The sequence below is a fragment of the Schistocerca cancellata genome, chromosome 1 (assembly GCF_023864275.1).
Source record: "Schistocerca cancellata isolate TAMUIC-IGC-003103 chromosome 1, iqSchCanc2.1, whole genome shotgun sequence".
NCBI lineage: Eukaryota > Metazoa > Arthropoda > Insecta > Orthoptera > Acrididae > Schistocerca > Schistocerca cancellata.
The window spans coordinates 1,197,212,905-1,197,238,438 of record NC_064626.1 but is presented as its reverse complement, the minus strand read 5'-3'; the positions used below and the strand labels follow the sequence as shown (position 1 = coordinate 1,197,238,438).

The 25,534-nt window shown below is 43.2% G+C and overlaps 1 non-coding gene across 1 annotated transcript; it reads left to right on the top strand.

Moving 5' to 3' along the window:
• The first annotated feature begins 23,640 nt into the window (after positions 1–23,640).
• Positions 23,641–23,713, top strand: Trnam-cau (transfer RNA methionine (anticodon CAU)). Its single transcript has one exon. It is a non-coding gene; the product is annotated as a tRNA-Met (tRNA).
• The last annotated feature ends 1,821 nt before the right edge of the window (positions 23,714–25,534 follow it).

Below are 25,534 nucleotides of genomic sequence, written 5' to 3'. Positions count from 1 at the left end.
ATGATTGTGTGTGCGGGTGTGGTACCACGTCTCTCCAGCGACTCACCAACGCCTCATTGCTTCCGTGCCACGGCGCATCGCCGCTGTTATCTGCGCCAAAGGTGGAAATACCGGCCATTAGGTAGGTAGTCATAATGTTCTAGCTGATCAGTGTATATTTGTCTTACTATTTGCCGGCCGCGGTGGCCAAGAGGTTCTAGGAGCTTCAGTAAGGAACCGCATGTTCGAATCCTACCTCGGGCATGGATGTGTGTGATGTCCTTAGCTTAGTTAAGTTTAAGTAGTTCTAACTTCTAGAGGACTCATGACCTCAGATTTTATTTAAGGGGCTCCGGAACGCCCTATACTTGCAACGTTAAAATAACGCTTATAAATTACATCTTTCCTCACAAAGTATTTGAGGTAGGAAGTTGAACTTTTTACAGATTATTTATTGAAATATGGGCTACAACTTAACACAGGGATTTTACAAAATTTTAGTTCAGTTATTAAAGATGATTTTTTTCAATTGTAATGAAAATTCACAACATTTTTTGCAATTTTTTATTTATATATTCAAAAATATACAGTTTTTTGGAAAAAGGCTGTGTTAAATTATGCAGAAGGTACTGTGTAACATTTACTGAAAGTTTGAAACAAATATGTTTGGAAGATCCTTAGAAAACATGTAATTAGTATGAGAAAATAAAAGTTTTGGGAATCGAGCGACAAAGATTGGATTAACTTTTTAGTGCATTCCAGGTCCACAGGTCCATAGGATGGATTATCTTCATCGTCTGCAAACTCCTCCTCCAGCTTCCTCTTGTTCCTCCTCCTGTTTACTCTTGCTTGTATTTCTAGACTCTTTACAGCCCTGTCTGCAGCCCGAAGGCGTTCCTTGTCTAAAGCAAGCATCGCTCGTACCATGTTAGAACCTATCTTCATTCCCATATTTCTAAATACCTTGCACCTTACAATGTTGCCATCATTGAAAGTCCCAACAGCATCATACACACCAAAGTGAAGTGTTTCTATTCCAACAAATACAGTCTTGGGGATTCTCGACCATAAAACACTATTTACACTTTCATTGAGGTTTTGAGTTTTTCCGTGAATACATTTTTTCAACAGTTCAGGTGCTGCTAAGTCTCTGAAAATAGGTTTTATCACCTCCATTATTGCATGAGGCAGACTATGCTTATGAGTGTACACTTCACCAGTTAGCAATCCTTTGTTATATTTACACCAACTGTCTTCTTCTTTGGGACACAAGCAATGTTGCGGATTTTCATCGGTTGAAGAAGTATGAAAAAAAAAGAGCCCAAACAGCCTTCTTCATTTCGTCGACACTTTGTGTATTTTGCCTAATAGCCATTCCATAATAGTTCTGTATTTTGTCAATTACACTGTCAGTTAACCTTCCCTTCCCATCCAACCCTTTACCATCACTGAGTTTTTGTTTTTTGTACGAAGCTTTCAGTCGCCGAAGTCTTGTTCCCATTCGCTTCTGTACGTGTCCAATACACTCAAATTTCTGCACTACAACATCATCACCATAGGGCTTCAGTCCTTGAACATGTTTGAAACTTTTAGAATCACCGTCACCAAAGTAATTAACATATCGCACAGCGCCACAGTGGGTCACGCCCATGTAGAACACATTTCAATAAAAATTTAAAAATAGTTGTAGTCTTCGGAATTGAATAAATTATATATCTATTAAAAGGTAATAGTCTGCAGATTCAGAAAACGCAAAAAAATAAAAATTGAACGTGAACCGCAGCGACGCACGGATGCACGCCAAGACCGTAGGATCCTACGCAGTGCCGTAGGGGACCGCACCGCCACTTCCCATCAAATTAGGGACACTGTTGCTCCTGGGGTATCGGCGAGGACCATTCGCAACCGTCTCCATGAAGCTGGGCTACGGTCCCGCACACCGTTAGGCCGTCTTCCGCTCACGCCCCAACATCGTGCAGCCCGCCTCCAGTGGTGTCGCGACAGGCGTGAATGGAGGGACGAATGGAGACGTGTCGTCTTCAGCGATGAGAGTCGCTTCTGCCTTGGTGCCAATGATGGTCGTATGCGTGTTTGGCGCCGTGCAGGTGAGCGCCACAATCAGGACTGCATACGACCGAGGCACACAGGGCCAACACCCGGCATCATGGTGTGGGGAGCGATCTCCTACACTGGCCGTACACCACTGGTGATCGTCGAGGCGACACTGAATAGTGCACGGTACATCCAAACCGTCATCGAACCCATCGTTCTACCATTCCTAGACCGGCAAGGGAACTTGCTGTTCCAACAGGACAATGCACGTCCGCATGTATCCCGTGCCACCCAACGTTCTTATGTCCCAGAGGAGCACTTTGGGGACGTTCTCTAGAAGGTGTAAGTCAACTACCCTGGCCAGCAAGATCTCCGGATCTGTCCCCCATTGAGCATGTTTGGGACTGGATGAAGCGTCGTCTCACGCGGTCTGCACGTCCAGCACGAACGCTGGTCCAACTGAGGCGCCAGGTGGAAATGGCATGGCAAGCCGTTCCACAGGACTACATCCAGCATCTCTACGATCGTCTCCATGGGAGAATAGCAGCCTGCATTGCTGCGAAAGGTGGATATGCACTGTACTAGTGCCGACATTGTGCATTCTCTGCTGCCTGTGTCTATGTGCCTGTGGTTCTGTCAGTGTGATCATGTGATGTATCTGACCCCAGGAATGTGTCAATAAAGTTTCTCCTTCCTGGAACAATGAATTCACGGTGTTCTTATTTCAATTTCCAGGAGTGTATAAGTATTTTTTTAGTTATGCAGTACACAGAGACCTTTCAACTTAACCGTTTCAGAAGTAGATCAAGTACAGGTGGTGGTGGAGTGTTCATTGTTGTCAGAAGTAGTTTACCTTGTAGTGAAACTGAAGTAGAAAGCTCCTGTGACTTAGTATGGGTAGAGGTTATACCTGACAACAGGAATAAATTAATAGTTGGTGGCGACTTCAATGTACCCTCGATATGTTGGCGAAAATATGTGTTTAAGGTGGGTGGTAGGCATAAAACGTCATTGGAAATCGTACTGAATGCCTTCTCAGAAAATTATTTTTCGAATAACTAGTTTTGGAGCACACTCGAAGTGTAAATGTTTGGGTAAACATACTTGACTTCTTAGTAACAAATAATTCTGACCAAATAAGGAGCATCATGTCATGTATGAGGATAAGCGACCAAAAATACACGCAAAACAGGTTTGACACCCTGCTTACGATCAGCCTGTACCTCTTCCAGTCTATGTAAGCGTAGACAGGTGCGGATTAAATTTAAAGAAATAGTATCGACGGTAATTGAGAGGTATATACCAAATAAATTACTAAGAGACGGCACTGACCCTACATAGTACACAAAACAGGTCAGAAGGAACGAAAAGAAGCAAGTGAAATTTAAAAGTACATATAATCCCCCAGATTGGCGAAATTTTAAAGAAGCTGGAAATTTAGAGAGAATATCAATGCGAGATTCTTATAATAGTTTCCCCCAAAGAAACTCTATCTCGAAATCTGGCAGAAAATCCAAAGAGATTGGCAAGACGCAATCAATACCTTCATTACTCGATAACATCGGTAATGTTATTGATGATAGCGCCACTAAAGCAGAGTTGCTGAACACTATTTTCCGAAATTCCTTCACAGAAGAAGGCGAGGTAAATATTCTAGAATTCGAATCAAGGACAACTGCCAACATGAATAACTTAAAAGTAGATGTCCTTGGTGTAGTGAAGCAGCTTAAAACAGTTAAGGAAGGCAAGGCTTCCGGCCCAGATTTAATACCAGTCAGCTTCCATTCAGATATGCTAATACGATAGCACCACATTTTGCAATCGTATACAACCGACCGCTCGACGAAAGATACGTACCTAAAGACTGGAAAGTTGCACAAGCCATATTTATACCCTAGAAACGAAATAGGAACAATCCGCTGAATTACGGGCCCACATCACTAACGTCGATTTACAGTAGGATTTTGGAACATGTACTGTGCGAAGAAAACTGGTATTGACCAATAGCCAGTACAGATTCGTAAAATATTATTCTTGTGAAACACAACTAGCTCTTTATTCTCCGGATGTAATGAATGTCATCGACAGGGGACGTCAAATTGATTCCATATTTTTAGATTTCCAGATGGCTTTTGACATCGTTCCTCACAAGCGACTTCTAATTAAATTACGTGCCTGTGGGGTGTCGCCTCATTTGTGTGACTGGATTCGTGATTTCCTTAGAGAAACTTCACAGTTCGTAATAATTTACGGAAAGTAATTGAGTAAAACAGAAGTAACATCTGGCTCTCCCCAAGGAAGTGTTACAGGCCCACTGTTGTTCCTGATCTACATAACCAATTTAGGAGACAATATGAGCAGTCCTGTTAGACTGTTTGCAGATGATGCTGCCGTTTACCATCATGTAATGTCGTCAAATGATCAAAACGGATTGCAAAATGATTTAGACAAGATATCTGTGGCAATTGACTCCAAATCACGAATAAAAGTGTGAACTCATCCAAATGAACACTAAAAAGAATCCACTAAATTCCAGTTACACGACAATTCACAGAAATCTAAATGCTGTAAACTTAACTAAACATGTAGGGATTACAATTTCGAAAATTTAAATTGGAATGATCATGTAGATAATGTTGTGGGGAGGGCAAACCAGTGACTTCGATTTATTGGCAGAACACTTAGAAAATGTAACAGGTTTACTAGAGATCCTGATCACATTAAACTTGTCCACTCTATGCTTGAGTACTGCTGTGCGGTGTGGGATCCGCATCAGGTAAGACTGACGGATAATATCGAAAACGTGAGAGAGTGTCACGAATATTGTACACGAACTGTGGTGGCAGTCATCAAAACAAGACCGTTTTTCGCTGCGGAGGGACCCGCTCATGAAATTTCAGTCACCAACTTTCTCCTCAGAGTATAAAAATATTTTTTTGGCGTCCACTTAGATAGGGCGAAACGATCATTGTCATAAAATAAGTGAAATCAGGGCTCGCACGGAAAGAGTTAGGTATTCGTATCTCCCGTCCGCAAACACTGTCAAAATGGTAGTACTGTCCAAGAAAGCTCTACTAGTATCGTACATAAGCCTTAATTTGATGAAGAAATTTCTGAGAATGTACGTTTGGAGCGGAATGGGAGAGAATTGGCGCATTTGAGATATGGTGCTACAGACGAATGTTGAAAATTAGGTGGACTGGTAAGGTAAGCAATGATGGGGTTGTACGCAGTATCGGAAAGTCTTACTGCGTATTTAGAAACTATGAATTTCTCTGTTTCATCGTCAGAAGGAAGTTACAGATAATCGTCTGCAATATCAAACACTTCCCTTCGAAAACGCTGCAGGAGCTTCTCCATTGCCTTGCAGAATGTGGATGAAAATTGTCTTGAAGAAAGAAACGCTTGACATTTATGTTATGTGGGCTGCATAACTTCAGGCGAAATCTCTCACCAGATCTACATACTTGGCGGAAGTCACTGTTGTTTTAGGCGTTTCTGTATGATCACTTTGCGCTCTGAATTGCGAAGGGTGACTTGAAGCGATCGATAGACGCACTAAAGACGATGCCCAACACATCTGTGCAAAGTTCCATTGGATTTTCACAGTGCCATTTCGCACCAAATCGGACCTTACTTTCCGAATACGCCTCGTAATGTCTCCCACCAAGATTGGGTGCCTGCTGAGAGGTTTCCCCTGATTTCGTGCAAACCCAAATAACATAACTATCATGTATTTCTTTCTTCATAACAATACTGGGCCGCACATTGCAGGGGCCATGAAGATGGGGAGTGTTTGACCACATACCATAAAGTCCGAACTGTCTCCCTCTGATTTCCATCTCTGTTCACATGAACGGATGACTATGGGTACACATTTTGGCACTGACAAAAGCTGCAGACCAGCGTGAGGAATTGGCGGAAAGCATAGGCGTCTGACTTCTTTGTCGAGGGTATTGGAAATTTGGTACTACGCTGCGTTAGGCGTGTGAACCGAAGCGGCGACTATGTAGAGAACTGGCTGGAAGGCATGGTTAATTTGCAAATAAAAAATTTGTGATTTTCACTGTGGTTTCCATTTCACAACCGATCGAAACTTATTTTCTGGACAAACCGAGTACTTCATTGCGAACCACATGTGATAATGGGAGCCCTCTGTAAAAGTTTGGCTTGAAATTTTCTTTTAAGCAGTGATAATGGTTGCTCTCCGTAAAATTTTGGCTTGAAATTTTTTTTTAAGCATAAAATGCGTTTTGAAACCCTTCATACCATCATACCACATATTGATATTTGTCACATAATACTTTAATGCTCTTGTATGAAACTGAGTGCTGACAACATATAAATTATACTGAATATCCAGAAGGAACGAATGCGTTCATTCCAAATTTGTTGGGGCTATTGCTGGTCTGAGGTACAGCGGACGTCACCCTGTTGATCGCTTTTTTATATTTTTCTTGGTAGTACTTTTGTAGTTTGATTGGTCGTATTTTTGCATTTTGTTCTTAGCGTATTTGTCCCGAGAAGGTTTGAGATGCAGATTTGGTTGCTAAAGATCTAAAGCTGACTCATCGACAACTTGAAGCTCTATTACGAAACGTACTTTAATTCATCATACAGTAAAATTTGTTCGGTCTGCAGTTGTTGGCGGCGGGTACGAGATAGGTTACTCTTAACATAAAAACATACAGTTACTGGGGCGACAGAATTCGGCACGATATCCCTCAGGAGGATCTCCAAGAACTTAATCAGTAGGTGCCAAGATAACTGCTTGCGTCAGGGACAGAGGTGGATCAACGCGTTGTTGACGTGCACAGTTTTTGAAACACGTTCTTTTGAATAAATCATCCAATTATTTCTGAAATTGTAATACTATGTTTTGTCTGCACATGTACGTCACACCCATCGACTTCCGAACCATTCGGATTATTCCTTCGTGGGGTGTCGTTCCTCTCTCTCTTTTTTCTTTTTCTTTTTCTTTCTTAGATAATAAATAAATATTAAACATATATAGTTCTGGTTGATTTAGCAGTATTGCAGTATTTTCCGAAAACATCGACAGATCAACTGAGAAATCAACATGGATTTCTAATTTCTTTCGAGAAGCCGGAATTCGTAACGAACATTACAAATGCTCCAAAATCCTTAAGTATAAGACAGTGTAGTGAATAAATTTAAATAGTTGTTATGTCCCCAAAACGTTGCGACCACATTTCAAATGGTAAGGTACTGAGATGGGGAGATCTGCGCAGCCCACACGAAATCTTAGCTGGCAGGAGACTGAAATGTTATAAACGTATGGCTGTTTCAGTACTCCTTTACGCATATGACATATTTTAATGATAAAAAAATGAAGAATGCTGTACAGAGGTGGTAGAGATGAAAGTTGTCGGGTAAATGAATTGGCATATTTCACGGGATAAGAAACAAGTAAGTGACAAGAACTTAAGGCGTTTAGAATTACTTATAAAATAAAGGATGCTTAAAGCAAGTGGAATAAGCATGTAAATAGTTGAAGACCATTGGCCACAGAGGCGAGGGAGTATTTGAAATAAGATTCAGAAATAATAAGAAGGAGATATCACGCACATAAATAGGAAGAACTTGATTCAGAACACCTGAATGGCTCTCAAACACAGTTATTTGCCACATCGAACTAATAGCAGACTCTGGGTAAAGAGATGATCCGTGAATGGCCACAAGTTCGTTTTACTGTTCTGCGGGTTACACTATAATGCAGTGAAATGTCGGCAGGCGGACACTCCACGAGACACAATAAAAGTATGCCGTAATTATTCTTTTAAAAATTCAAAGAATTCTACCACAATAAAGAATTTCAGCCCCCCCCCCCTTCCCACAGAATAAAGATTTTCTTTAAAATTTGTAACATAGTACTGGAAAAAGTTTCAAATGTTTGAGAGATTTTAGTGTGCCATTAAAAACGTCACCATTTATTAGCTACGGTTTTTATTCCCAAACTCCTTATAGTAGTAGATTTTGATATACACTCCTGGAAATGGAAAAAAGAACACATTGACACCGGTGTGTCAGACCCACCATACTTGCTCCGGACACTGCGAGAGGGCTGTACAGGCAATGATCACACGCACGGCACAGCGGACACACCAGGAACCGCGGTGTTGGCCGTCGAATGGCGCTAGCTGCGCAGCATTTGTGCACCGCCGCCGTCAGTGTCAGCCAGTTTGCCGTGGCATACGGAGCTCCATCGCAGTCTTTAACAATGGTAGCATGCCGCGACAGCGTTGACGTGAACCGTACGTGCAGTTGACGGACTTTGAGCAAGGGCGTATAGTGGGCATGCGGGAGGCCGGGTGGACGTACCACCGAATTGCTCAACACGTGGGGCGTGAGGTCTCCACAGTACATCGATGTTGTCGCCAATGGTCGGCGGAAGGTGCACGTGCCCGTCGACCTGGGACCGGACCGCAGCGACGCACGGATGCACGCCAAGACCGGAGGATCCTACGCAGTGCCGTAGGGGACCGCACCGCCACTTCCCAGCAAATTAGGGACACTGTTGCTCCTGGGGTATCGGCGAGGACCATTCGCAACCGTCTCCATGAAGCTGGGCTACGGTCCCGCACACCGTTAGGCCGTCTTCCGCTCACGCCCCAACATCGTGCAGCCCGCCTCCAGTGGTGTCGCGACAGGCGTGAATGGAGGGACGAATGGAGACGTGTCGTCTTCAGCGATGAGAGTCGCTTCTGCCTTGGTGCCAATGATGGTCGTATGCGTGTTTGGCGCCGTGCAGGTGAGCGCCACAATCAGGACTGCATACGACCGAGGCACACAGGGCCAACACCCGGCATCATGGTGTGGGGAGCGATCTCCTAGACTGGCCGTACACCACTGGTGATCGTCGAGGGGACACTGAATAGTGCACGGTACATCCAAACCGTCATCGAACCCATCGTTCTACCATTCCTAGACCGGCAAGGGAACTTGCTGTTCCAACAGGACAATGCACGTCCGCATGTATCCCGTGCCACCCAACGTGCTCTAGAAGGTGTAAGTCAACTACCCTGGCCAGCAAGATCTCCGGATCTGTCCCCCATTGAGCATGTTTGGGACTGGATGAAGCGTCGTCTCACGCGGTCTGCACGTCCAGCACGAACGCTGGTCCAACTGAGGCGCCAGGTGGAAATGGCATGGCAAGCCGTTCCACAGGACTACATCCAGCATCTCTACGATCGTCTCCATGGGAGAATAGCAGCCTGCATTGCTGCGAAAGGTGGATATACACTGTACTAGTGCCGACATTGTGCATGCTCTGTTGCCTGTGTCTATGTGCCTGTGGTTCTGTCAGTGTGATCATGTGATGTATCTGACCCCAGGAATGTGTCAATAAAGTTTCCCCTTCCTGGGACAATGAATTCACGGTGTTGTTATTTCAATTTCCAGGAGTGTATAAATAATAAATGCTTAAACATTTCATCAGATGCTATACAAGTTAAACGAAACGTTGTATACTAAACAACTTCTTTAACTTTGGTAAAACATATAAGATCAAAAGTGTCCATTGCAGCTCATCGTAATGATAATGTACCTGTTATGCATGAGCTGGTTTAACGCGGCCCGCTACGAATTTCTCTCCTGCGCCAACCTCTTGATCTCAGAATAGCACTTGCAAAATAGGACTTAAGTTATCTGCTCTATGTATTCCAGTCTCTGTCTTCCTCTACACTTTTTACCCTCTACAGTTCCCGCTAGTACCGTAAACGTTATTCCGTGATACAGTAACGGATGCTTTTCTGTGAGTACCTCCTCATATTACAAGAGTTTATAACAAGTTTTTCTGTGCTGAAAGCAGTAAGCTTTGGGATAACGAAAGTTTACAGAGTTCTCCAGTTTAAATTTACTTATATTAATTGCTTAGTCCCAAATTACACTGATGAAAAAAACTCAAGGATGAAAGTAACTTTCGCTTGATGTTTCAATGCTATGCACCGTAACTCGATGAAAGTTGGACCGTACATCGACAGAACTGCTTCACTATCGTAAGGCAGCTGAAAGCAACGTGCAATGGGAAGAACAGAAACGACAGTAATTATGCTGAGGTCATCGCGATTCATAGCTGCCGCAGGACGTTGCAAAAGGAGTGACAAGGTTTTAATATGGTATGTCATCATCATAGGCGGCAGTTCACGCTCTGCAAGACGCTCTCACGAGGTCAGAGGGTTGCTAAGGAGGTTCTGTGGCAGGGCGTTCCATTCCTCCACGACAAAAATACCTCGTGGTTGATAAAAAAAAGTTCCAAAGCTTTTCACGAAGAACAGTTGTATGATGAATTTGTTTCACCTGTTGATAATGGTGTAACCTTCGAAACGCAGTGGAAGTAGAAAAAAGTTAATGGCTGACGTTCAAATTTCGATTTTTTTTTATTTTGCGGTATGAATATAGTGTTGAAAAACACCTTTTATCTAGATCAAAGATACTTTTTTCGTATCTAATACGAAAACGAGCACCAATTCAGTTGCTGAGAATGCTGAGAAATGTAAGATTACGAACTTCACAACAATCGAAAACAAAGTAAGTGTTATATGATTAAAACATCAGTGAATCGGTGAACTCCTCGAATATCTAGGTGTAACACTTTGTAGCGATGTGAAATGGAATGATCTCATAGGCTTAGTCGTAGGTAAAGAAAGTGACACGCCTCGGTTTATTGGTAGAATGCCAGGGGAATGCTCCAAAATGACTCGTATAACCCATCCTAGAAAATTGCTCAGCTGTGTCAGACCCGTACCAAATACGCATAACAGGGAATACTAAACGATAACAGTGAAGGGCAGCACGAATGGTCACAGTTTGTCCCGTGGGGAAGTGTCACAGAGATGCCGAAGAACTGAACTGGAAGACCCTTGGACGAAAACTACGCAGAGAAAGCCTGCTTGCACCGGCCTCAAATGATGACTCTACCAATATACCACAAACCCACACTTATCGCTCCCGTAAGAATGGTGAAGGTATGGCCAACTAACACAATGGGACGAACCCTCTGTCATGCGCTTCACAGTGGTTTGATGAGCATAGATGCTAAAATGTAGACTTTCACGGGCGGAAATATCATGTCCATTATAATTATCCGGGCTGTTATGCCGTGGTCGGTTGATGAATTCTGTGTCAATTCCCAACGTTTCGTCTCCGACTGCGGGAGACATCTTCAAGGGGCTCCGTAGCTCGATGGAACGTCCAACACACCCACTAGCTCGCTACTGACTGCCGCTAAATTCGGTGTCCGCGCGCTCCCACGCCGCGGCGTGACGTCACGTGTTTTGAAAACGTCAGTGCAATTGGCCGCTGTCCGTCGCCGTCGATCGCCGTAGCCATCACCCAGTAGTGGACGGGTGGTACACATCTTCTTTAACACCGGCATCCATATACCGTTTAATTTCACGCCCTCCTCCTTTCGGTTGAAATTATTTGGGTGTTTAGCGATTTCGATTGCCTCCCTGTAGAGCCTTTCGTAATATCCGTTTGTGGGCGCTAGTACTTACGACTCCTCGAAACGAATATTGTGGTTCCCCGGCTGGAAAGCATGCTCCGCAACAGCTGATCGTTCCGTTTCTCCTCTTCTACGATTTCCCTTGTGCTCTTCCAAACGTTTAGAAACACTTCTTTTAGTGGTACCCACATAAACATCTCCACAGCTGCATGGGATCCTATACACTCCAGCTTTTGCCTTTTGCGTCCTTGGCAGGCTTAAGGTATTCCTCTGTATCTTCCTGGTGGGCTTGTAAATTACGGTAATATTCCGCTTAGTCAAGATCCTCCCTATTCCTTCCGTTACATTTTTAACAAACGGCAGGAAAACCTTAGATTTTGCAGTAGCCTGTACGTAAGTATGATTTCTGCGTGGCTGCCTCAAAGCACGTTTTATTTCGGCGGACGAATATCCGTTCGTCATTAGTGCATTGTGGAGATGTTCCATCTCAGCGTCGACCAACTCAGGTTCACAAATATTTCTAGCTCTGTCCGCCAACGTCTTGATAACACCCCGCTTCTGTTGTGGGTGGTGGTTCGAATCCCGGTGTAAATAACGGTCCGTGTGCGTGGGTTTTGCGGTATACTGAGTGGCAAAAACGACCATTTTCCTTTCTAAAAACAAGCACATCGAGGAAATGTAATTTGCCGTCTACCTCCTCCTCCATTGTAAACTGAATTCTCGATTTTATACTGTTCAGATGTTCGTGGAACCGGCTTAGTTCCTCCCTACCATGTCTCCACAGTACAAACGTGTTATCCACGTGTCGGAACCATACATTTGGTTCTTTGCTGGCAGTACCTAAGGCGTGTTCTTCGAATTTCTCCATAAAGAAGTTTGCAATTACGGGAATTAGTGGGCTTCCCATAGCCACGCCATCCGTTTGCTCATAAAACTGTTCATTCCACTTGAAGTATGTGGTCGTCAAACAACACTTAAACAGTTCTGAAATATCGGCAGGAAAAATTCGATCCAGCTGTTCCAATACATCATTAAGTGGAACCATGGCAAACAGCGATACCACATCGAAGCTGACCAATATTTCCTCCGGCTGGACCAATATGCCATTCAATCTGCTGATGAAATGTGTCGAATTCTTTTTATAAGAGCCCGAACGGCCCACATGTGGTTTTAACAGCGTTGTCAAAAACTTGGCTAACGAGTAGGTGGGCGAACCAATAGCACTTAGTATCGGTCTTAACGGCACATTTTCTTTATGAATTTTGGGCAATCCATAAAGCCTCGGTGGTAGCGCAACCGAATTGCCGAGACCTTTCTGTACACTCTCTTCAATGGAGGACTTTTTTTAGTAACCGCGACACAGTTCTGAGAACGTTGTTAGTGGGGTCCTTATTCAGCTTCCTATATGCTTGCGGATCCAGTAGATGAGTAATTTTACTCTGATAGTCGGCCACATCCATAACCACTGTTGCGCTTCCTATGTCAGCTGGGAGAATCAAAATACTATCGTCGTCATTCAGGAGTTTTAAAGCTCTTCTCTCTACCACAGTTATATTACTCTTCGGCGGTTTTGCATTGGCTAATATTCTCACTGTTTCTATACGGATTTCTTCAGCTGTTACAGAATCCACACTGCGAATTCCTGCTTTTACACTGGCTATAATTCCCTCCGTGGGCACAAAACGCGGACTAACAGAAAAATTTCCTCCCTTGGCAAGCACAGATGTCTCATCGTCAGATAACGAACGTTTGGACAAATTGATAACGGTCCGGGAAACGTCTAAATGCCGAACAGTCTGATTAGGTAGCAAATTATCAAACTTCTTCTTCTGTCTACCAGACGTTGTCAACATACGCTTCCCCATGGTATCATGCAGTAGTCTGTCAATTTTATCCCAGTCACCGCTGCACAGTTTATTACTGATCGTAATATGGAGAGACATTAACTTACAGTTTGTGCTTGCCTAGTCCCGTCGGGTCTGCTGAATGCGCTCTCGTAGTAAGGTCTCCTCAGTCCGTTTGCCAATGCAAAACCACCGAAGGGTAATGTAACTGTGGGTCAGAGAAGAGCTTTAAAACTCCTGAATGACGACGATAGTATTTTGATTCTCCCAGCTGACAAAGGAAGCGCAATGGTGGTTATGGATGTGGCCTACTATCAGAGTAAAATTACTCATCTACTGGATCCGCAAGCTTATAGGAAGCTGAATATGGACCCCACTAACAACGTTCTCAGAACTGTGTCGCGGTTAATAAAAAAGTCCTCCATTGAAGAGAGTGTACAGAAAGATCTCGGCAATTCCGTTGCGCTACCACAGAGGCTTTATTGATTGCCCAAAATTCATAAAGAAAATGCGCCGTTAAGACCGATACTAAGTGCCATTGGTTCGCCCACCTACTCGTTAGCCAAGTTTTTGACAACGCTGTTAAAACCACATGCACACGGACCGTTATTTACACCGGGATTCGAACCACCGCCCACAACAGAAGCGGGGTGTTATCAAGACGTTGGCGGACAGAGCTAGAAATATTTGTGAACCTGAGTTGCTCGACGCTGAGATGGAACATCTCCACAATGCACTAATGATGAACGGATATTCGTCCGCCGAAATAAAACGTGCTTTGAGGCAGCCACGCAGAAATCATACTGACGTACAGGCTACTGCAAAATCTAAGGTTTTCCTGCCGTTTGTTAAAAATGTAACGGAGAGAATAGGGAGGATCTTGACGAAGCGGAATATTACCGTAATTTACAAGCCCACCAGAAAGATACAGGAATACCTTAAGCCTGTCAAGGACGCTCGCAAACCATTGGCAAAAGCTGGAGTGTATAGGATCCCATTCAGCTGTGGAGATGTTTATGTGGGTACCACTAAAAGAAGTGTTTCTAAACGTTTGGAAGAGCACAAGGGAAATTGTAGAAGAGGAGAAACGGAACGATCAGCTGTTGCGGAGCATGCTTTCCAGCCAGGGAACCATAATATTCGTTTCGAGGAGACGCGAGTACTAGCGCCCACAAGCGGATATTACGAAAGGCTCTACAGGGAGGCAATCGAAATCGCTGAACACCCAAATAATTTCAACCGAAAGGAGGAGGGCGTGAAATTAAACGGTATATGGATGCCGGTGTTAAAGAAGATGTGTACCACCCGTCCACTACTGGGTGATGGCTACGGCGATCGACGGCGAAGGACAGCGGGCAATTGCACTGACGTTTTCAAAACACGTGACGTCACGCCGCGGCGTGGGAACGCGCGGACACGGAATTTAGCGGCAGTCAGTAGCGAGCCAGTGGGTGTGTTGGTCGTTCCATCGAGCTACGGAGCCCCTTGAAGATGTCTCCCGCAGTCGGAGACGAAACGTTGGGAATTGACACAGAATTCATCAACCGACCACGGCATAACAGCCCGGGTAATTATAATGGACATAAGCATAGATGCACGTCTACATTTGTAAAAGACTGTCACGGATCCACCTTTCGGTCTAATGTTTGTGCGGAGCGAAAACAAGACTCTCTCGAAATAACATAATCGATTTTTGTCCCAACATTGATAGCCAAACGAACAGTGGAGAATGGAGAAATGGCGTATGAAACTGATAATCTTGAGGTCTAGTTTTGTTAAGAAATATTGTATCGCCTCAAAGTAATCGGGGTTATTAACAAAAACTTAATACAGGCTTAAGAGAAAATTGAAATGTTTCACGAACAGCTGCTGCTAGGTATGTAAATGAGGTCAAAAAGTCCATGTCCTTAATACCTAAATGTTTAGCGCATAAAAAGTTACAGTGGTGTGACATATAACAGATAAAAAAATAGGAAATGAAAATATTTGAAAAAGTTCAACACATTTGTGAAATGGTTAGTCTAAAAGTAAGAAATAAAATGTTTGTGACGCGCCTTTGAATAATACTTGAAATCATGTAGAGCAATTGAGGTGAAAATTGAGACTTTAAAGGTCAAAACGTAAATCATAATCACAGAGATTACTTGTCTGGCGGATTACATAGGCCACGCAGCCTGCTGTTGTGTGGTCTTTATGTACACTCCTGGAAATTGAAATAAGAACACCGTGAATTCATTGTCCCAGGAAGGGGAAACTTTATTGACACATTCCTGGGGTCAGATACATCACATGATCACACTGACAGAACCACAGGCACATAGACACAGGCAATAGAGCATGCACAATGTCGGCACTAGTACAGTGTATATCCACCTTTCGCAGCAATGCAGGCTGCTATTCTCCCATGGAGACGATCGTAGAGATGCTGGATGTAGTCTTGTGGAACGGTTTGCCATGCCATTTCCACCTGGCGCCTCAGTTGGACCAGCGTTCGTGCTGGACGTGCAGACCGCGTGAGACGACGCTTCATCCAGTCCCAAACATGCTCAATGGGGGACAGATCCGGAGATCTTGCTGGCCAGGGTAGTTGACTTACACCTTCTAGAGCACGTTGGATGGCACGGGATACATGCGGACGTGCATTGTCCTGTTGGAACAGCAAGTTCCCTTGCCGGTCTAGGAATGGTAGAACGATGGGTTCGATGACAGTTTGGATGTACCGTGCACTATTCAGTGTCCCCTCGACGATCACCAGTCGTGTACGGCCAGTGTAGGAGATCGCTCCCCACACCATGATGCCGGGTGTTGGCCCTGTGTGCCTCGGTCGTATGCAGTCCTGATTGTGGCGCTCACCTGCACGGCGCCAAACACGCATACGACCATCATTGGCACCAAGGCAGAAGCGACTCTCATCGCTGAAGACGACACGTCTCCATTCGTCCCTCCATTCACGCCTGTCGCGACACCACTGGAGGCGGGCTGCACGATGTTGGGGCGTGAGCGGAAGACGGCCTAACGGTGTGCGGGACCGTAGCCCAGCTTCATGGAGACGGTTGCGAATGGTCCTCGCCGATACCCCAGGAGCAACAGTGTCCCTAATTTGCTGGGAAGTGGCGGTGCGGTCCCCTACGGCACTGCGTAGGATCCTACGGTCTTGGCGTGCATCCGTGCGTCGCTGCGGTCCGGTCCCAGGTCGACGGGCACGTGCACCTTCCGCCGACCACTGGCGACAACATCGATGTACTGTGGAGACCTCACGCCCCACGTGTTGAGCAATTCGGCGGTACGTCCACCCGGCCTCCCGCATGCCCACTATACGCCCTCGCTCAAAGTCCGTCAACTGCACATACGGTTAACGTCCACGCTGTCGCGGCATGCTACCAGTGTTAAAGACTGCGATGGAGCTCCGTATGCCACGGCAAACTGGCTGACACTGACGGCGGCGGTGCACAAATGCTGCGCAGCTAGCGCCATTCGACGGCCAACACCGCGGTTCCTGGTGTGTCCGCTGTGCCGTGCGTGTGATCATTGCTTGTACAGCCCTCTCGCAGTGTCCGGAGCAAGTATGGTGGGTCTGACACACCGGTGTCAATGTGTTCTTTTTTCCATTTCCAGGAGTGTATTTATGTCATCTGTGCTCAAAGGTGTAAGGAAGTTCCAGCAATTTTCAGGGTCAACATTTACCCTATATTTTTTCACATATTAGGAAAGAGAATTTGTTTGGTGAAAGAAGAAGGTCTGACATACTAGTGCTGTCGACATAACTATTCCTGCTTGCTCACGCTCCTTATTTATTAAAAAAAAGTTGATATAAAATATAAAATTGCAACCACAAAGCGGAGAACAGCTCCAATCGATAGTATTAAGGGTTATCAAAAGCTTTCCGTTCGAAGTCCGTACAGTCCAGAATCGGTAAGCTAGTCAGCAAAAATCGGCGTGAATACTGAGGCAATCACTTCACTGTCGTACCAGATTAAAGATACCCTTTTGGGCAAACACCATGTCCTGTTGCGTGAGTAAGTCCTTAACAGACTGCTGTACATCCTAATCCGACAGATATCGCCAGCCCTTCAGTACCTTTTTTAAGGGCCCGAAGGCGTTATTATCGCATGGGGAGAAATCAGCATTATAGGGCTGGTACTGATGTGTCTCCCTACCAGTTGAGCTGCCCTCCCAGATGGAACAGTGTCTTGTGTTCGAACATTATGAATTACCTCGAAGAAATTGGTCTATTGACACGTAGTCAACGAGGGTTTAGAAAAAAGGTTTTGTGAATCACAACTAGCTCTTTACTCGCTCGAAGTGTTGAGTGCTGTCGACAAAGGGTTTCAGATTTAATCCATATCTATAGACTTCCAGAAGGCTTTTGACACCATACCTCAAAAGCGATTGCAATCAGATTGCCTGCTAAGGCTATTCCGTTTCAGTTATGTGTCTGGATTCGTTATTTTCTTCAGAGGGGTCACAGTTCGTGGTAATCGATAAAAAGTCATCGAGTAGAATAGAAGAGATTTCTGGCGTTCTCCAAGATAGTGTTATAAGAATTCTACTGTTCCTTATCCATATAAACGATTTAGGAGACAATCTGAGCAGCCGTCTTAGGTTGTTTGCAGATGATGCTGTAATTTGTCATCTAATAAAGTCATCAGATCAAAACCCAATTGCAAAACACTTTATATAACGTATCTGTATGGTGCGAAAATTGGCAATTGACCCTAAATGATGGAAAATGTGAGGTCATTCATATGAGTGCTAAAAGGAATCCATTCCTCTTCGGTTACACGACAATACAACCAAATCTCCCAAGCCCGTAAATTCAACTAAATACCTTGGAATTACAATTACGAACCACATAAATTGGAAAGAACACATAGAAAATATTATTGGGGAGTCGAACCAAAGACTGAAATTTATTGGCAGAACACACAGAACGGTAACAGAACTATTAAAGAGACTTCCTACACTACGCTTGTCCGTCCTCTTTCGGAGTACTCCAGCGCGATGTGGGATACCTACTAGGTAGAATTAATGGAGGCAATCGAGAAAGTTCAAAGAAGGGCAGCACGTATTATCGAGAAATAGGGGAGAGAGTGAGACGAATATGATTCAGGATTTGTGGTGCAAATCATTAAAAAAAAAAAAAAAGGCTTTTTCCTTCAGGCGGGATTTCAATCACTAACTTTCTCCTTCGAATGCGAAAATATTTTGTTGACGCCAACCTACATAGAGAGAAACGAACATCGTAATAAAGCAGGGGAAGTAAGAGCTTGCAAGGAAAGATACTGATGTTCGTTTCTTCCGCGCGCTCTTCGGGAGTGGAATAGTACAGAATTAGTGTGAAGGTGGTTCGATGAAACTTTGCCATGCACTTAAGTGTAATTTGCAGAGTAACCATGTAGATGTAGATGTGTCGGACCGCGACCAGCACTTGGAGCACTATTCCAAAACGGTGATTTTCGACAAACGTGCCGCCACATACAAATTCGCTATTCTCCAATGGATGTATTGATGTTTGTGCTTCGACAGACAAGAAAAGAATAACAGCAGGTTGGTCTTCTTTGGACGGATTTGGTATAAATGTCGATATAGTTCACGTTTCCGCATTTACCGCAGGCACCTGAATGCTACAGTAACCCCTTGCCTACATGTCGCTGCATACAGGGTTATTATAAATGATTGAAACGATTTCACAGCTCTACAATAACTTTATTATTTGAGATATTTTCACAATGCTTTGCACACACATACAAAAACTCAAAAAGTTTTTTTAGGCATTCACAAATGTTCGAAATGTGCCCCTTTAGTGATTTGGCAGACATCAAGCCGATAATCAAGTTCCTCCCACACTCGGCGCAGCATGTCCCCATCAATGAGTTCGAAAGCATCGTTGATGCGAGCTCGCAGTTCTGGCACGTTTCTTGGTAGAGGAGGTTTAAACACTGAATCTTTCACATAACCCCACAGAAAGAAATCGCATGGGGTTAAGTCGGGAGAGCGTGGAGGCCATGACATGAATTGCTGGTCATGATCTCCACCACGACCGATCCTTCGGTTTTCCAATCTCCTGTTTAAGAAATGCCGAACATCATGATGGAACTGCGGTGGAGCACCATCCTGTTGAAAGATGAAGTCGGCGCTGTCGGTCTCCAGTTGTGGCATGACACAATTTTCCAGCATGTCCAGATACACGTGTCCTGTAATGCTTTTTCGCAGAAGAAAAAGGGGCCGTAAACTTGCTGCACGAATGCGTGAGGATTCTCTACCGCCCAGATTCGCACATTGTGTCTGTTCACTTCACCATTAAGAAAAAATGTTGCTTCATCACTGAAAACAAGTTTCGCACTGAACGCATCCTCTTCCATGAGCTGTTGCAACCGCGCCGAAAATTCAAAGCGTTTGACTTTGTCATCGGGTGTCAGGGCTTGTAGCAATTGTAAACGGTAAGGCTTCTACTGTAGCCTCTTCCGTAAGATTTTCCAAACCGTCGGCTGTGGTACATTTAGCTCCCTGCTTGCTTTATTCGTCGACTTCCGCGGGCTACGCGTGAAACTTGCCCGCACGCGTTCAACTGTTTCTTCGCTCACTGCAGGCCGACCCGTTGATTTCCCCTTACAGAGGCATCCAGAAGCTTTAAACTGCGCATACCATCGCCGAATGGAGTTAGCAGTTGTTGGATCTTTGTTGAACTTCGTCCTGAGGTGTCGTTGCACTGTTATGACTGACTGATGTGAGTGCATTTCAAGCACGACATACGCTCTCTCGGCTCCTGTCGCCATTTTGTCTCACTGCGCTCTCGAGAGCTCTGGCGGCAGAAACCTGAAGTGCGGCTTCAGCCGAACAAAACTTTATGAGTTTTTCTACATATCTTTAGTGTGTCGCGACCATATGTCAATGAATGGAGCTACAGTGAATTTATGAAATCGCTTCAATCATTTGTAATAGCCCTGTATATAGCAGCAACGAGTCCCGTTACGTTGCATATTAGCTGCAACAACGCCCTCAAGGAGGAGACTTGTCCATAGCCCCTTACGTTTAATGTTCGTTCTGCGTCACTACTGTGTGAACGTTCCAGTTGCTCTCGTACTTTGCTTCTGATTTAAGAATTTAAATACTTGGTTTTGCACAGCAGAGTCAAACAAATTTTTTCTTCGTGTTCATACTGAAATTTTCAAGGATTCTAGGAAATATTCGCCTGCTGTTTATATTTCACGGGGCTCATTGCTGCTGTTTGCCCATCCCATACAAAGTGGAATCAAAAAGTAACAGGAATTTTTTAATTTCGGAGGCTTTATACATCCGATTTAAAAAGTAAATAAATGAATAAATTGTCTTGTTGATGGATTTGTGTTTTCAGCTATCTGGAATATTTAGTTTATTGTTGACAATCGGTAAGGTTACATGTATTTTAGACTGCTCGGCGAATTTTTACTTTCGATAAAGATGGATCAAAGACTCTGCAATAAATTTTGCTTGGAAAGTGAAATAAAGTGCAGTACCGCATTCGAAATGTTGACTGTGGCTTTTGTCGGATGTACTAGGGCTAAGAGAAGAGTTTACGAGTGGTATAAACGTTTCGAAAGAGATGACGACAGGCTTGGACGCCCTAGCACATCAATTGCTGACGACAGTGCGGAAGAAATATAGAAACTGGTTCTTAGAAAATCGCCGTATCACCATCACAGAGGTTGCTGCTGTTATCGGCATATCCTCTGGCTCGGATGTTTTGGCATGAAACGTGAGACGGTTAAGTTTTTCCAGTGTTGAATTTCAACAAAGAAACGGCGTCGCATCGGTATCGCCCAGGAATTGCTGAATGAAGTCGATAACTTCTAAAGGAAGTGACAATAGGTGGTGAAATACAGGTAAAAGGGCATGACGTCGAAACAGACGTCGAATCGCCCCATGAAAAACCAACAGCGAAAAAAATTCAGTTAGTTCGATCACATGTGAAGGCTCTTCTTCCTATTTCCTTCGATTACGATGGGATAGTGCATCATGCGTTCCTACCTTATGGTCGTTCGTTCAATGAGGAATACTATCTAGACGATATGCGCCGTTTGTGTGTGAAGTAATCCGAAGAAAGCGACGAGAATTGTGGCAAAAACTACTCGTGAAAATTGTATCACTGTAATGCTCCCGCTCTCAACTCAGTACTAGTTCGTGATTTTTTCTGGCTATAAACTCAAAATTAGAAGAATATGGAATGAAGGTTAACAAGAAGAAATCGAAAAGCATGGTAACTGGAGGATAGGGGAGAAAATGCCGTATGAAAATAGGTGGAGAGGAAATACAGCAAGTGTATAACATCAATTACTTGGGAAGTGTAATAATGGATGATATGTATTGCTCAACAGAAATTAGGAAAAGAATTTCAATGGCAAAAGAAGGATTCAAGAGGAAACAGAAATTATTTTGTGGTCCACTAAACAAATATTTGAGGAAAAGACTTGCCAAGTGTTACATCTAGAGCGTTGCGCTGTGTGGTGCGGAGAACTGGACATTGAGGAAGGAAGATGAAAGGAGATTGGAGGTACTAGGAATGTGGATATGTAGAAGAACGCAAAAAGTGAAATGCGAAGACCGAGTAAGGAATGAAGAAGTATTAAGAAGAGTTGGAGAAGAAAGAAACATGCTGAAGGAAATTAGGAAGAGAAAACGGAACTGGACTGGACATTGATTGAGGACGGACTGTTTATTGAAGGAAAGAATAGAAGGAATGGTGGAGAGAAAAAGGGGAAGAGGAAAAAGTAGACATCAAATGCTGGACAATATCCAAGGAGACAAATATTCAGAAATGAAGACTGGCTATCGACAGACAAAAGTGGAAGAGTCTTAACCCATGACAAGACCTGCCATAAGGCAGAATACCATAGTACTACTACTACTATAACTACTAAACTCCGTATGCATGGACTCCAGCGACTTCTTTCTATTCCCAACACTGAAGAGAATCATGAAAGGAAGCCGTTTTGCCACCATTGATGAGAGAAAAGCAGGATCGCTGAATGAGCTGAACACCATAACGAAAACTGAGTTCCAGAAATGCTTCCAGGTTTGGAAAATAGCGCTGGTACAAGCGTTTTATATCTGAGGGGGATTACTTTGAAGGGTTTGAAGGGGACGAATTCGAAACTGACGAATAGATTCTGTAGAAATGCAAATATTTCTGTTACTTTTTGATCACACCTCGTATTTTTCTATTCCGAAGCAGTAGGGATGAAAAAAGCTTCACCAATTTCAGACCCTGAAAAATGTTTCTCTAGAGAACCATACAAATAGTGGTATGAGCACACTTACAGAAGGAATGTGTGTGGTAAAAGTAGTGTATATCTTGTCATTATTCTTCATAACGTTGTTCGTGCTCACTATCGTTTGTCGATAGAAAAAGGTGAATCGAAAAAATTGGAAAATATTGGAATCTTCAATCAAATAGACGAGGGTGGAATTGGATTCCGAATTTCACTCACTGGTCTCTTTACGTCACTGCCTTATGAACACATGTCAGCTGCTAGGGTTAATGATTAGCTATGAAACAGTAACTCTATCGGTAAAATATTTAAATGCTTCACTTTCCATAACTGGTAAAATATTTTACCGTTTGACCTCACATAGCAACCGTATCTCAATTTGACGCAATATCAGACTGCACGATCTACGTAATCCACTAGGCACGTATCCTATTTTTGTAACTACTAGCTAATAATTGAAGTTTAAATTCTCAATCGGCACTTCATTTGCTGTACATGTTTTAGAGCATCGTTCGAAGGCATGTCAAATGTTTCTCTGATTTATTTTATTTCTCACATTGAAAGAAATGATTTTTTTTTCAGTTTTTTCCTTCAGTAGCTACTTTCTGCGTGAAAGGGCAGAATAAGAATAGTCAGAAAATGGATAGAAGAAGAATGAACTGAATAAGAATGAGATGAGAAAGAAAGACAAGTAATCACGTTAGATGTTGAAGTGTTTAAACTACAAAATGTAATGAGGGATATGTTGAAACGTAAGTTCGACGGCCTTATGCAACAGTACGCGCAGATTTTGTCCTTGAACCACATCAGTTTCAATTACACATATGTACAACAGCTGATATCGTCAGTGCGATAGTTGTATTATTTCACATCTGTTTGTTCATCTGTCGTGATATTTGAATAGTTGTTACATTTATTTTTGCTTTGAATTATGTAAGTAATTGAGTTAGAACGCTAATCTAATCCGCGAGATAAAGATAACATTTGTATTTCGTAATCACAAGACACGATGACGACAACTTATACTGTCATGGAGAGCGTTATACGCATTGCCTCGGTAGCGCAGTAGGCAGCGCGTAAGTCTCATAATCTTAAGGTCGTGAGTTCGATCCTCACCCGGGGCATGTATTTTCTTCGTGCAATTTGTAAACCGTGTGGTTGTACGAAACAAGGGATTTACGAACTTATATTACTATGACGATAAAACGTCTGGCGATAAGTATTCAATTCTAGACAATTTTGATCTTCTCTTTTTAAACGTGTCAATCGTAAATATTTTAGCAAGCAAATAACCTCCACAGCTGAATCATAGTTCATAGCAACTTCTGGATTTGATCTGCTGCAGTTTGGCAATATATCACTACATTGCGTCTTAAAGTGGAAATATTTGTAAGTGCGAAGGGCTTTCATCTTTTTCAGTAGTATGTGCAGATTTTGTACTTGAACAACATCCGTTTTCATTTAGCATCGTGAGATATTTACAACGCTAAGCCAATCTTAGATTAAAGTTATGTGATTACGTACAACAGAAAAAGTTCTGTGATTACGTACAAAAGAAATCACCCGTCAGCATCGTGTTTATCTGCAAACTAACCACATTTCTACTCGATAATTTTGAGAGGCTCCTAGGAGTGATTATTCACCGTTTGACGTGCAGTTACAAAAGGTACGGTGTCTATTTCGTTTAGCGGGGATTTTATGTAAGTACGTGTGTCACTGCAATTAATTCTTTTGCTAATTCGTAGTCAGACAGCGTTTTCAATTTGCTTGTTGGATCACAAATTTTCATATTAAAGAGCATAGCCTCAAAAATCAGGGCTTATACACTTAACTAATGATAGCAGACCAGTTCTAAACACAACTTACAAACATAACAAGGAAATATTCTGAAAACCTCAAATAAAGCCGAAGACCTCCACCACGAACTTATAGATCAAGAAGATGTCAAAGAGAGACATGACTAGCCCTTCTGCGCATAACGTATACCTTTTCCACTTTGCATACGCTTGCTCTAACGAATGTGTTCAACCTGCTATGGGATTTTAAATCAAAGCAAGTATTTTGTGGATATTATCCTGCAAGAATATTTTGTATTAAGCTTTATTAGTGTAATATAGGACAGTGTAGATCATTTTAACAGTTTTATTAATATAAAGATATTTTTAATCCTGAATATTATTTATTACAATCCGTTCGTAGATCGGTGAATATGGTATTGATACAAAACAAATCATTAAACCAAAAAAGCATCACATTAATTTTTAAAATTGTTGCCTACTAGAGTGCTACGATCCTGGTACCTGTTTTGTCTTTTTGCTCTGCTTCAAAGGACCTTCTCTTCTGACGACCGACCGTGCTGTTGCTCTTACTACCTGCTGTATCCTGTTTGAGGGACAGTAATGAACTTCTCCCTACCCACGTGTATAAATTTATGTAGATAGGGATTAGAAAATTTGATGATAATCAGTTGAATCAAATGCTCTGAAAGCTCCTTGATGAAAAATCTCCTTCTCTGAAAAAGCCCTTCGTGATATGTGGGATGTAATGATATAAAAAAGAAAAGACATGTGGCACTTAAAATTAATGACACATATTTCTGACAGCACATTTAATGTGTTACTAGATATTGCAAAAACGCATACCTGATGAGGAGGGGCTCAGTTTTAAGTCTTTAATGCAGCAATTATAAGTTAAAGCTCTCTCGGGATCCACTGGACTTAGCAACTAGAACACTATCCCAACAAAAGCTACGTAAATCGCAACATGTACCCGTTTGTCTATGAAAGGCGATCTTCTTGTTGCAGATTCCTGTCTAACATCACGGAATGCGCTAGACGGAGGTCACTTGCAGATTAGGAGTGTGTTCTACAATAGTTGTCTCTGTCCGCGGTAGTAACAGAGCGCTAGGCTGACGTCTTTCGGGCGGTTTCATCGTGCTGTTTGAA